Raw genomic sequence first — 12,714 nt, forward strand, 5'->3', positions numbered from 1 at the left:
CTTGCCTTGTTCTTCAATTTTTATAATTTTCTAATTCTTAAAGAGAAAAGTAGAAATCCTTTCAAAAATGAACTATGACTATCCAGAGACAAACAAGTAAATACAGCTACTTATCTTACAAAGCAGTATCAAAATATTCATTAAAGTAGACCAGCACTGAAACACACTCCTACAAGGAAAAATATGTACTAAGATCTTGCTGTATTTGTTTGCCAGAATGAGAAATGCACCCTATAATTCAGTTTAATTGGTCTCAGAACATGCATTTTCAGCTGAGAAACAACAAAATAATGCACATTTGATTTAAGAATTAATAAACCTCTGTGAGACGAGGAAAAAATTAAAGTCTTTTATCAATAATGATCCAAGTTAATGAATCAAACGTAGCTTTGGTGCATGTAAGGGCTCTGCTATCATTAGGAGAAATAATCTGTTATAAAGATACACCTTCACTATGTTTGCTTTTCATTCCATAAAGCTACCTTATTTTTTCAGGCATTCTGCATGGGTTTTAGACAAGCTGTGCCTCTTCATCTGTTTTTCAAGAGCTTATTTTTGATTTAAGAAAAAAGAAAAAAAAAAGGAAAAAAATTAAAAAAAAATGGAAAGGTTTTGCTTTCAACAGATAAGGGAGACTGTGAATAGGCAAAAAAGCCTGATAGCCATTCCATGAAGTAATGGCATTTTTTGTTGTGGGTTCCTTCTCAGATAATGGAGGTGGATGGATGGATGGATGGATGGATGGATGGATGGATGGATGGATGGATGGATGTATGGATGGAATCCCCAGTCCCTGGGCTGAATTGCTGCCTGGTCTTGCCTGGAGCTGAGGCACTTGCCCGTGAGTTTTGCCAAGCTGAGCTGGTTTGTAAGGCTGAGCTGCAGAATGAGGTTTGGGAATCACAGAGGGTCTGCAATGCTCTGTGTCAGGACAGTAGGCACAGGCTTCTTCTTGCCTGAGAGCTACAAAGGTGACAGTCTCCATTTAAACCCTCATGAAGATTGCCTTTCACACGTGAGACTGAAGTATCACCTCTTTTAAGGGCTAACAATATGATAAAACTTCTTTTCAGTAATAAGGTGGCTCACCTGCAAACGAGGCTTCTAGGAATCTGGCCATGTATTTAATAATGAGGCTTAGTGTAAATGGGTAATGGTAAAAAAAGGGCAATGCCTATGGAGGTCAAGCTACCACAGCATCTCTGCTGCTCTCCTGGATGTGTGCAGACCCAGCTGTCATCCAGCCAAGCTGGTACCACTCCAGAGGAGGTAGCTGAGCCAAAGATTTTCTGACAAGCAAGAAGAAGGGTCTGAGGGGAAGACTGAAAACCTCTTGAGTAGTTTTGTGACATCTCTCAGTGGTTATTTGGTAGCTTTTAACTGTTACCTCACAATGCTGAGGTGGAACTCTAGTGCATGAATCTTGGAAAGTCAATCTTTTGAAACAACAAATTAAGTATAAAAAAGACCTTTTCTTAGAACATCTTTGATAAGGTTTTAATTCCTAAATGTGTTAGAAATATGTAGTTTAAATATTTAACGTGCAGTAAGACACCAAAAGCAAACCATATCAGCACTGAAGAGATAAAAACAGAATCTAGAACACTGCAATAGCAATGGAGTTAATTTCCAGGTAACATATTCCTTCTTGTCCTCAATTATCATCATTTCCTATGCCCCCAGTATATTTAGGCCAGTGTACAAAGCCCTGTTAGCCATATTATTGTGGCCTTACACACACTGTAGGAGTAACACAGATGGAAGAAAGTTCACAGTCCTTATCCCTGGTTCTTAACATTTTCTTTTTCCCTTACCAGGGATGTTTAGGACACTTTAAAACACACACAGCATGTACCACTGCTTCCCCTGTCACTCAGCTCCTTCTTCCCCAGCCATGAGCTTCCCCAGGATATGGAATCTGTAACATTTTTCCTTCTTTGGAATTTCTTTGGCATCAGAAAAGCCTCTCCATGACCTCTTCTTCACTGCATGGGCAAAGCAGAAGCTCACAGTGACTTGCAGGAAGGAAAGAGAAAAATGAAGGAGGTGCAGAGCCAGGCTGTGAAGGCACAAGCAAACAAGAGGTCTTGGTCAAAGCTGTGTCTGATGAGCACCTTGACCCTTCTTTGGCACTAGAAACTCAGACAGGTGTTCTACAGACCTTCAGAAATTTCTGGTGTAACATCTCATCACAAGGACTGCCCTGTTACCTGAGTGCTGAAAAACTACATCTGGTGGGAGACCACTCTTCTGCCTTGTTTTATAAACATGGTGGTGTTGGCACGATGTTCCCTCCTACTCAGTTTAGGTCCCCACTCAGCTGAGGCAGAAAATTGCTGGAGAGAAGTGGCTATCAGCCTTAATGTTCCAAGCCATGCCACCTGCCCACCATCTTCACACTTTTTGTGAATTATCACTTATTTTCCTTGTAACTCCAAATCTTCTATTCCCTTTCCCACAATCTCTACTTGTCTGTGAGAGTATGACTCTGTACTTTTGAAAAGAATAAATCCACAAAAGGCTTTATTTCAGCTGTCAGAGCTTTTATTGCAAAATATAAATAAAAAGTTCCAGAAGAGCACATTGTTACTTCTTTATAAAGTGAGACAAAGCTGGAGTGAAACAGATCTCACCCACTGGAAGGCAGAGCCCACACACTCTTAATGATTCATTAAATCATTCATTGTACTTTCCTTACAGAGGCTATGACCTTCTAGCCACCAAAGCATGTATCCACCTCTCACCTGTTGGGAGCTAAATGTCTTCTTCATAGATTCATGTTGTAATTTGGTACTGGAGGCACCCTGGAGTTCACCTGAGCCAAGTCATTGCTCTGTGACCCAAAGAGAGTCTTCTGCAGGGTGAGAAAGTAGAGGACTATAACACCTTCTGGAGCAACAGGTGACTGTCGGCACCACTGGTGATGCTCCTGACCATGGGAGTAAGATGTATTCTTGGCATTGAATAAAAGAGACACAAAGACAATACCAAAGAAAAAAATCCAAGGTAAAACTACATCAGGAAGCCAAATTGCAGAAAATATCACTTTTCCTTTGTATCCAAATCCCAGTGTCACATGCAGCACACCCAGGCTCCTTCAAGTTATCCTCCCTCCTGGCCTGCCTGTTGCCAGCTGCATCGTGGCATCTCTGTATGTAGCTCTCCTCCCAGCATCTCAAGGTCTTTTGTCCACTGCAAAAAGTGCTTGTTTCTTGTAAGGGCACTGCTGATTTCCTTGAGGGTTCTGTGCCTCACTAAGCCCCAGGAGGAGACACTTACTTTGGACTTCACAAAGAGCTCAGAGAAGGCTGCAGATGACAGACTCAGTGCTGGCAAGTTGCAGGTTGGTGCAGATCCAGCTGAGGATCCAACCCATAAGAGCAAATTGAACACACAGGCAGTGAGATGTTGTTTTGTTAGATCCAGTGCAAATGAAAAGAGAGGCAAAAAAAGGCAGACCAAGGAGAAAGATAGTCTTTAATTCCAGATACTTACTATAGAACAAAACAAATATTTATTCGGTTTGGGTGACCTGTTTTTGCTCCAGCAATCAAATGAGCCACACACTCCACACCTTTAAACAGCCTGAACATTACTTGTCACTACATGATTTGGCAGATACAATCATCATGCTGATACCTCTTCAATCTTCTTTTAGAAGACCACAGTTAAGCTACCTGGCTTTGAGAGCTGGATGACATTCAAGGGTCTTGCAAGAAGTACAGGGGAAAGCATAGGAAAACTTATCATCATACTGTTCCTCTGTGCCAGCTAGTTTGAATGCAATTTTATTCAGAAGATAAGGTCACTGACAGAATTACAGACAGATTTCCTGCTTTGCTCTAACCCTCATTTCAGTAACAACCAAAAATACAGCTTTTTTCCCCTGGCCTATGCAGATGAAACTGAGAGACTGTGTCGGTGTTTCAGCAGTGATATCCTTTAGGAGAACAAAAGAGTGCTACCACCCAAGTTCCACGGATTTCAGATCCCTATCCTGTACAGTAGATATTCCCATAGAGCTCTGTGGAGTCCTGCAGCAGCAGTCTGTAGAACAAGTCCCTGCTGTTAAGCCCTTCCACCACCAACCCCAGCTTGACAGAGGACATGTAAGAGCTTGCTGACTTCAGTGGGTAATAACCAGGTACATTGAAAAGGTTTTCACCTGACAGAAATCCCTGTTCTAAACCTCCTCAAAAGACTGACTCCTCTGAAACTTATGGATCAACTCACCCTCTGGTAGCTTTGTTGATGCTGTTACTTTTGCTTCAGAACTGTCTACCTGGGATCCATGGACTCTTCTCCTGCTCAGTTAGCAGGCAGTCTGTCTCTTTGCTTCTTTTATTTAGAGTGCAAGTGGCTTTTTAAAGCAGTATTTTAAGAGTGCCAGAAGCAGGCTTGGATTTACAAAGAGATGTCAGGTGAGTAAGTGGTTAAAGTGGCTGATGGGAATACAATAACAAAGCATGGGGGAAACAATTCATTAAAATCTTATTTTCCAAAGTTGCTTGCCCAAATATTACAGCTAGTTCAAATTTTCTTGGTTTTAGACTCACACCTTTTTTTCCCTTCCACCAAGGCAAAGATGTGCAGAAGGGGCTGTGTTCCCAGGGGCAGCTGGATAAAGGCCCCCATGAAGACCCTTCCTGCCCATGATGCCACCCCCAGCTTACTGGCATCTGCCTGAGGAACAGAGGGGCAGATCTGGGGGTAGAGAGCAGTTACCAACAGCAAGACAGGAAAAGATGTGTGAGGAGGAGGAGAGCACCATCTAATTTTTCTAAAGAACTCTCCTTTGGCTTTAATTTTTACTGTAAGATGAAGAACATTAGTAGAAAACTCTTTTTTTCCCAAAAAACCCCAATAGCCACTACATTTTAAAAGCGCAATCTTCTGACCAGTTCTCCAAGATGGATGATGTTAATGTGCAGTATTTTAAAGCACATTAAAAGAAATGAGAGATGTCTGAGTGGATTTTTCTGGTTGCTCATCCTTCTTCTGCGTGCTTTTGTGCTAACTGGCAACGTACTGCATGGGGATGGGAAAAGCATTAGAACAGCTTTTGAAAAAGTCACACTGTCCCATGGGAGTGAAGATCAGGAGAACAAAGAGAAGAAGGAAAGAAAGGCAATACACAGATAATTTTAAATTCAGAACCTGACCTGACACCCAATTATTATTGAAGCTCAGTTGTTAAGCGAGAACTATTCAATCTTCTTTCAAATATCCCAGCAAAACAGCACAGGATAGAAATGCTGGAAATAAGAAGAAAACTACCTGCAGGCACATCTGTGGTGAGTGCTGCCACAATAATGCTTTTGGAAAATGGATGTCAGAGAGATTAATTTAGAAAGCTGGAGTCAGAGGCAGTACCACGAAGCATGAGCATTGCAGGACTGGGGAGTACAGACCATACCTGAGAAAGTGAGGTATATTTGTACTGAAAGTGTTGACAGCTTTGTGGGTGGATGCTCTTAGAGATATTTGTGCCCCTGGGGAAGATGCTGATAACCCTGTCAGGCAATGAAGTTACCAAACACTGATAACAACTGAAGTTACTGGAGAAAGTGGGAAAAACAGGTCTGGCTTCAGGAGTAGGGGGAGAAGGGGACTGGGCAGGACAAATGGATGCTGTCTGCCAGGTGAGGATGGACAACCACCTCCTGGGCTTTCAGAGAGAACACTAGCAAGAAAGGCAGCTGTGTGGGGTGTGACTGGAGTAGCACAGCCACAGAGGGTGGAGATTTGGGTGCATGGATTTGCTGTGGGATTATGGTGTGGTGAAGAGCTCATGGGGGGAGATGTCTGTGTAGGGCTATGTCAGCCCTATCGGTTGTTAGTGGTACTTAAGTTAGAGGTATTTTAGACAATTTTTAGTATTGCTTAATTTTTAGTATTGTTAACTTTTAGTATTGAGCAGGCAGGCCATACTAATGCTTGTGCCTATAGAAAATCCAATCTTCTCTTAATTACGTGTTACAAAGAAACTTAAATAGCATAACTGGGAACAAAAATTCAATTGACAGTTTGCTAGTTAAATAAAACGTACCTTTTTTGTTTTTTCTTAATACCTTATTGTAATCAGATTCTAGCAGGATGGGCCTCATATTTAAAATTTATTTTATGCTAGATTGCTCTCTGAATCATACTAAAATAAGCCCAATATATTACTGGATCAACACAAAACTATTCACAATAAAACAGCTGAAATAATTTGTCACTTTGGAAAATTTAGAATTATGTATTTATGTCTTTAAAGAATGTTATTCCCAGAAGAAATCTGAATGAAATATAACTTTTTAAAACTTTCTGTGTTATATTTCTTTTTGCCATACGAGTTATTTCTTCTTGCTTAATATGTTAACAGTTAATATGGGAAAATGTGTTATCTGTAAGATATCTCAAAGCAAAGATGTCCGATAGTCATTCATAGAGCATTCATAGAAGCATGATAATTGCATTGTTTCTAATGAATTTATTATAACAAAATTGAATAAAAGAATCCTTTATTAGCAGATCTTTTTTCCTCAATCACATGCCATCATGTCAGTATTTTCCTTCTGCAAAACATTTGTTTTAGCAGCACCAGTAAGCAATCTTCTGGAATTAATTCCAGCACTCAAAATAGCATAATACTTTTGTCTAAAGGTAGAATGTAGCCCTCCAATAGACTTAATTCATGGTTGTTTTCATTAAAAGTAAAAGGGGTAAACATGCAGGGAAAGGCTCCACCAATGGGAGTTTCACTGTGAGCTTTGTGGAAGGCAGCTTTTCCCTCCAAAATAACTGAGAAGTCCATGTGGTAGGGTTTTGGTTGCTGAAGTAGGGACTGATGTTTGACATTAAATGCCTCAGAATATAAATGGTAGTAGATATTTTGCTTGGATTGTGTACTATTTTTGGTCTGGAGAGACTGTTCTCTCTGGACTTCAATATAAATGAATGACATAATATTGTTGTATTATAACAATTTTAACTTTGGTTAAACTTAAATGCATTCAAGCCATCCATTGATAAAATAAAAAATTTTAGAGTTTAGTCTTTTTTTTTCTTACATGACAACTAATAATGGATATGTGTGGTTCCTCCTTCAAAATATTAGAATTTTTATGTTTAGAGACCTGTATCAATGTAATAGTTTCTGAAGTGTAGCTTAATCTGTACAACTGGAGCAAGTCAGTGCCTTTCTGAAGAAGTCAACAGTCCTGATCCACAGCTCACTGAGAAATGTTCTGTGCAGAGACAGAAGCTACTCAGAAATGAAAATCTAACCTTTGGATATTCTGCCTCACTCTCAAAACACACCTTTTCACCTTTCTGTGGTGTGCAGCAGCTTTTCCCACAACAATTGTAAAGATGTAGAGATTTGAAGATGTTGTAAATAAAAAAGAACAGAGATGAAACAGTTGTTCCAGCCAGCAAGCAGGAATAATTACACTGAGAAAAATGTGTTGTAGGTACACTTTGGCTGTGGAGACAAGTTTCCATGTACAGTATTAAAACTACCAATATTGGAGGGAGGGATTATTCTGTACCCTCTACCCTCAAATAATTACTTCAAATGGAAAGCAAAAGAGTTCATGACACTTAAAACACAACCATGAGGGTGGCACCTGAAAGTGAATAAAATACAGGTGCACACAAATGTATAATGTTAATTAAAGCTACCCATGTGTCATTTCAGCTTGGAAGGAGCACCCTTTCTTTCTAAGGGAGGAAAGGAGGTAAGTTGGGGACGGTCTGGTTTTGCTCCAGGTTCTTAGAGTCTCCCTTCTTGATTTTTGCACTAGAAAATTGAGGGAGAAGACTACTTCATATTCAGCCTAATGGCAATAAAATTTCTGTGATTCAAAAAGCATTTTGTTAACATATTATCTCACCATCATGGAACCAGACAGGGGCTCTGCCATGTGGTGACTGTGTTAATAATGAAACCTTCATTGAAATCACATGTGCTTTGCAGCCCAGAGATGATCCTGCTGATTACTCCTGACCATGACTATTGGTAACATCCTGCAGTCCCCTAAGCCACCTGGTCTCTTGTTAATGCAATTTAACTTCAATCATTCTCCCTCACACACGTGATGTATTTAGGAACAGATGGATTAACACGGCAGTTTCACCTGATGGATTGTCACTTTGTGGAAAATAGTTTTCTGTCAAAAGGAAATAAATTACATTCTTGGTGCCCGATAATAAGGAGAAGTTTAAAGAATCTGATAATAGGGATTGCAGTAATTAAATCACAGACATAAACAAATGAGAAATTAAACCAAATCATTTCCGTACCAGCTGTGCTCTACCTACAAACTTATCTACAAAAACAAATTTACTTGTCATTGGGCAAAACCAGACTGCAGATTTTGCTTAGCACTGCAGATTTGTGTCCATGACGTGTCTTTATAGGAAATAATGGAGACTTTCAAGCACAGATTTCCTGGGGATATCGAAGAGACCAAACATTGCTTTCCTTCTCTTCCCCTCTAAATCTTGCCTGGTTCAGCACATGTTCTGTGTCATCTGACACAGGAAAACCTGGGGAAACACAGTGCAGTTCCCTGCCCTTTCCATCACCCCCTGACAGCACCTACTGCATTTCTGCAAGACAGAGGCAGACACACACTTGGTTAATGGCCCGAGCCAGTGCAGAGGTAAATAGCAGATCTGAGGTTAAACCACCACTTGTTCACATGGCCAGGCTGGCTGTATATTTAAAGTTATATGTACTCTGCAGGCTGGGTGCAGCTGCACAGAGGAAAGAGAAGGGACAGGATTATATGATCCAGTCTATATATTTTGCCCCTGGGGAGCAAGTGGCCTCCCCTGGTTTAGACTTGTTCCCTACACAGATACCCAGCTTTGTCATATAACACCCCCTTCAACAGTTACACTGCTCTAAAAATTTCTATAATCACATTCCACATCACAGGTAGGACCAGCCAGTGTCTTGAAACCCCCTCCCACATTTTCTAGCCATGTCTATAGCTGACACAGCATAATACCTAACTATGAAGAGCTTTAACTAGAGTCAGTGAAGCTCCTGATGCAGAAGGCACAAGGGAGGGCTCTCAGGGCTATTTGACCCCACAGGGAAGGTCCTACCACTAAGTGATCAAATGGCAATCCAGTTTCATTGTCCCTTGGCACCTCATGTTGATGTAGGTGAGCTCTTAGACCTACATAAGCCTGGCAAAAAGAGTTCATCACCTGGCACTTCCTGAGGAAGGATAAGTGGCCACTGAGGATGGACCACCACGTCACTCTGAGGAGCTTGTAAGGAGATATGGCAGTGCTGGAAAAGCCAATCTGTGTTTGCTTCTATGAGGAGACATTGGAGAAACTTGGAGAATTTACAGAAAGATGAGGACACCCACGTTTCCAGATAAAAAGAAAACCCTTGACTTTTGGTTTAGTGGTGTACTGGTATTTGGGCTAGTTGTGTTTCACCAGTAATGGCAAAGATGCAGGATTTGTGTTAGGTTTAAACACCATTGTTTGCTTTCTCTTCAGGTGTTGGCTGTGAGATATCATTCTGGAAATGTAATAGGATCAACTAAAACCACATTATTTTATTCTGTCTATAGGTTTCCTTAATTGCTACTCTGCCTGAAAATAAGTCTTGCTTTAGGAGACAAAATCTTCTCTTAAAGATAGAACATGACAGCTGGGGAAGCTGGATGGGGTATAAAGGGTTAGCATGTGACTGTTTCTCTTTAAATTCTTGTGTTCCAAAGCCATTTTTATCTTTTAAACAGAATAAATATATTCTTAAATTATGATATTAAAAATTACTCAAGCAAGCACAACGGCATTAGCTGCCATGTAAACCCCTTGAAATTAAGTAAGAACTATTGCTGTGTTTAACTTGCCACTGTTCTAGAAAAAATGGAGGTAATAACACCCTGAGCTACCCCAGAAAGGGAGAGACAGCAGCAGGGGGGTTGGATCATAGCAGGTGAAGCAGGACAGGTTGCATTGCTGCTCCTGCTTTGCCCCAGCCCAGCACAGACAAACTTCTCTTGGGTGGTGAGCACAAAGAATTCGATTCCTTAGACACCCTGGGGCTCTTCATCTTAGTGCTGAAATTTTCAGAGCACACTGCTCATCCCCAGGGCAGAAGATGCTCCCAAGCCCCCCAGAGCCCTGGGGCTCCCTGCTGGAATCCATCTGCCTCTGGCCCAGAGAGGCAGGGGGAGCAGGAATCTCTTCCATCTCTGCCAGGCCACTGAGACCCTGCTTACAGATGCCAGCCCCAGGCAGAAATGCAATTTCTATATTGAGAAATAAATCTGAACACAAGAACTCATCATGCCTATGAAAATTCAGGAGTCTCAAGCCTCTTAGAAAAAGTTCACTAACAGAAATTTGCTTGTTTTGATTTGTATGAAGAGTTTAATTGAAAAACTATCTTTAAATAGAATATACACAACAACATTAAATGTTCTATATGCTCTGCAATCAGTGGCAGCAATTCATGAAGCTCAAATTTTTACTTAGCATTTTTTTTCCTATAGGGCAAGAAACAAAAAAGCACTTTTTTGGGTACCAATCCTAAAACAAAGTTTGTAATCTCTGTTTCCTAGGCTGGAAAGTCTGTTTGTTGACCATGTTTTCCTATCATTGCAACAGAACTGCTTGTTGTTAGTATACATCTCACCTTTAATCTTCTACAAAAATCTATGAAGATATTTAAAGACAGAAAATAACATTAAGGATATATCACAAATGGCAACACTTAAGCTTCTGTGTGTACCAATACAAATATCTGGTTAAGACTCTTTAATGTTCTCATCTATCTTGCTTACTTATAAGTATCTGACTCACTGCTGAAATATTATGGGAAAACCCAGGGAAACCCCCAGAAAACCATCCCAGAGTAATCTCTCAGTTCTGGGAAAGCAATGTCTTCTGTAACATGTGGTGAGCTGCACCCAGCCAGCAGCTAAACACCCACAAACTGATCACTTACTCCCCCTTTAGTGGGGGGGGGGGGGGGGGGGGGAGAAAGAGTCAGATGAGAAAAAGCAAGAAAACCTCATAGGTTGAGATAAAGACAGTTTAATAGGTGAAGGGAAGAGGCAAAAAACCCTAAGTGATGCAAAGGCAGTCAATCACCACCTCCCACCAGCAGACAGCCTATTACTATTTTAGAAAGACCAAACCCTCAGTTTTACTGCTGCCTGTGATGTATATGGTATGGAACATCCCTTACATGATATGAAATATCTCTCTCACCAGTTTGGGTCTGCTCTCCCAGCTGTGTTTCCTCCCGGCCTCTTGCCCACCCTCAACCCACTCACATGGCAGCAGTCAGGGTGAGACACAGAAAGTCTTGGCTTTGTGCAAGCACTGCTCAGCAATTGACCAGACACTGTTTTGGTCACAAATCTGAAACACAGCACCGTAGGGGCTGCTAAGAAGAAAGTTTACCACATCCCATCCAGGCCCAGTACAAACTGCACTGCAATGACCACACTATGATTCCTGCAGAGACATGGTCACCCTGCTTAAAGTACCAACACCAGTGTCATATGAGGCTCAGCTGGATGGGCTTGTTGACCAAGACCTTAAATGTACTGTGCAACTCTTAATATTTGATTTTTTTGTCTACAAAAGGAGGATATCAAATGAACCTCCCTATGCTGCAGAGAGGTCCTGCCAGTGAGCAGAAAGCAGGGACCAGAATTTCTTTCCCTCTCTCCCTCAGGACCCAGCAGCCAAATTATAAAAATAATTTAACATAAAATGCTAACATGTTCTATGTAAATCAAATCTAGCAATATGAATTTTATTGTATTGATTAAACATGCAATAAGTTGGTTGCTTTGTACATAATACTTGACATCACTTAGTTTTCCCATAGGGACTTTAGTTACATGTATGCATTAGGACCTGGGCACCTAAGACACTTAAAGCAAAGACTTTCTGTAATCTTTGGTGTTGTTTTATATATCTTTGAGCTACAAAGAGTAATTTTTAATTCCAGCTCAAGTACTCCTGACTTTCACTACCAACATCCCTGCTGCAGCTACTGTCTTGATCAGCCAGTAGGAAGGAACTGTCTCTTGATGGAGCCCAGTTATAATGCATGCAGAAAGCAGTCTGAATTTAGAGTATGAAACAGGCTGCCAAATTGGATTAGATGAGAATAGGTGGTATCAAATGTCTTATCAGACATATTAGATAGTGCTTGCCATGCTTCCCATCCTCAGAGTCAAGCTTCTCTTCAGCCACATCATGTCTCTCCAGTATTATAGGCAGGAGGTTCTACACAGAGACAACAAATAGCTTTGTGCACAGAACTGTACCATGAAAGAGGCCAATGCAGTTCCCAGCTTAACTCACATCTAATAAGAAAAAGGCAAAATCTGTTTGAAGGTAAAGGATCTGTGGGTTTCCTCCTCTGCTTCCCACCTGCTGTCTAGGCCCATCACAGCCTGGATCTATCATGTTGTGAAGGTTAATGGAAGTTATGGAATATAATGTACCCACAATTTCTCCTAAAATAGAAAAAAAATAGGAAGAATTTTGAGCCTAAAATCTTGCCTATATATCCTCCACGTCTAAAGGATGGTGGGAAAGAGCCATTTGAATTTTTCCAAAGTATTACTCTTTTCTTTGGCTATCCATAAATTATGTCGCTACCTGAGGTATCTTGCGTATAGTGGAATTACTTTCAACTGCCTTATGTAAGTTTTTCTAAATCTGATTATT

The sequence above is a fragment of the Heliangelus exortis genome, chromosome 2 (genome assembly GCF_036169615.1).
Source record: "Heliangelus exortis chromosome 2, bHelExo1.hap1, whole genome shotgun sequence".
Classification (NCBI taxonomy): domain Eukaryota; kingdom Metazoa; phylum Chordata; class Aves; order Apodiformes; family Trochilidae; genus Heliangelus; species Heliangelus exortis.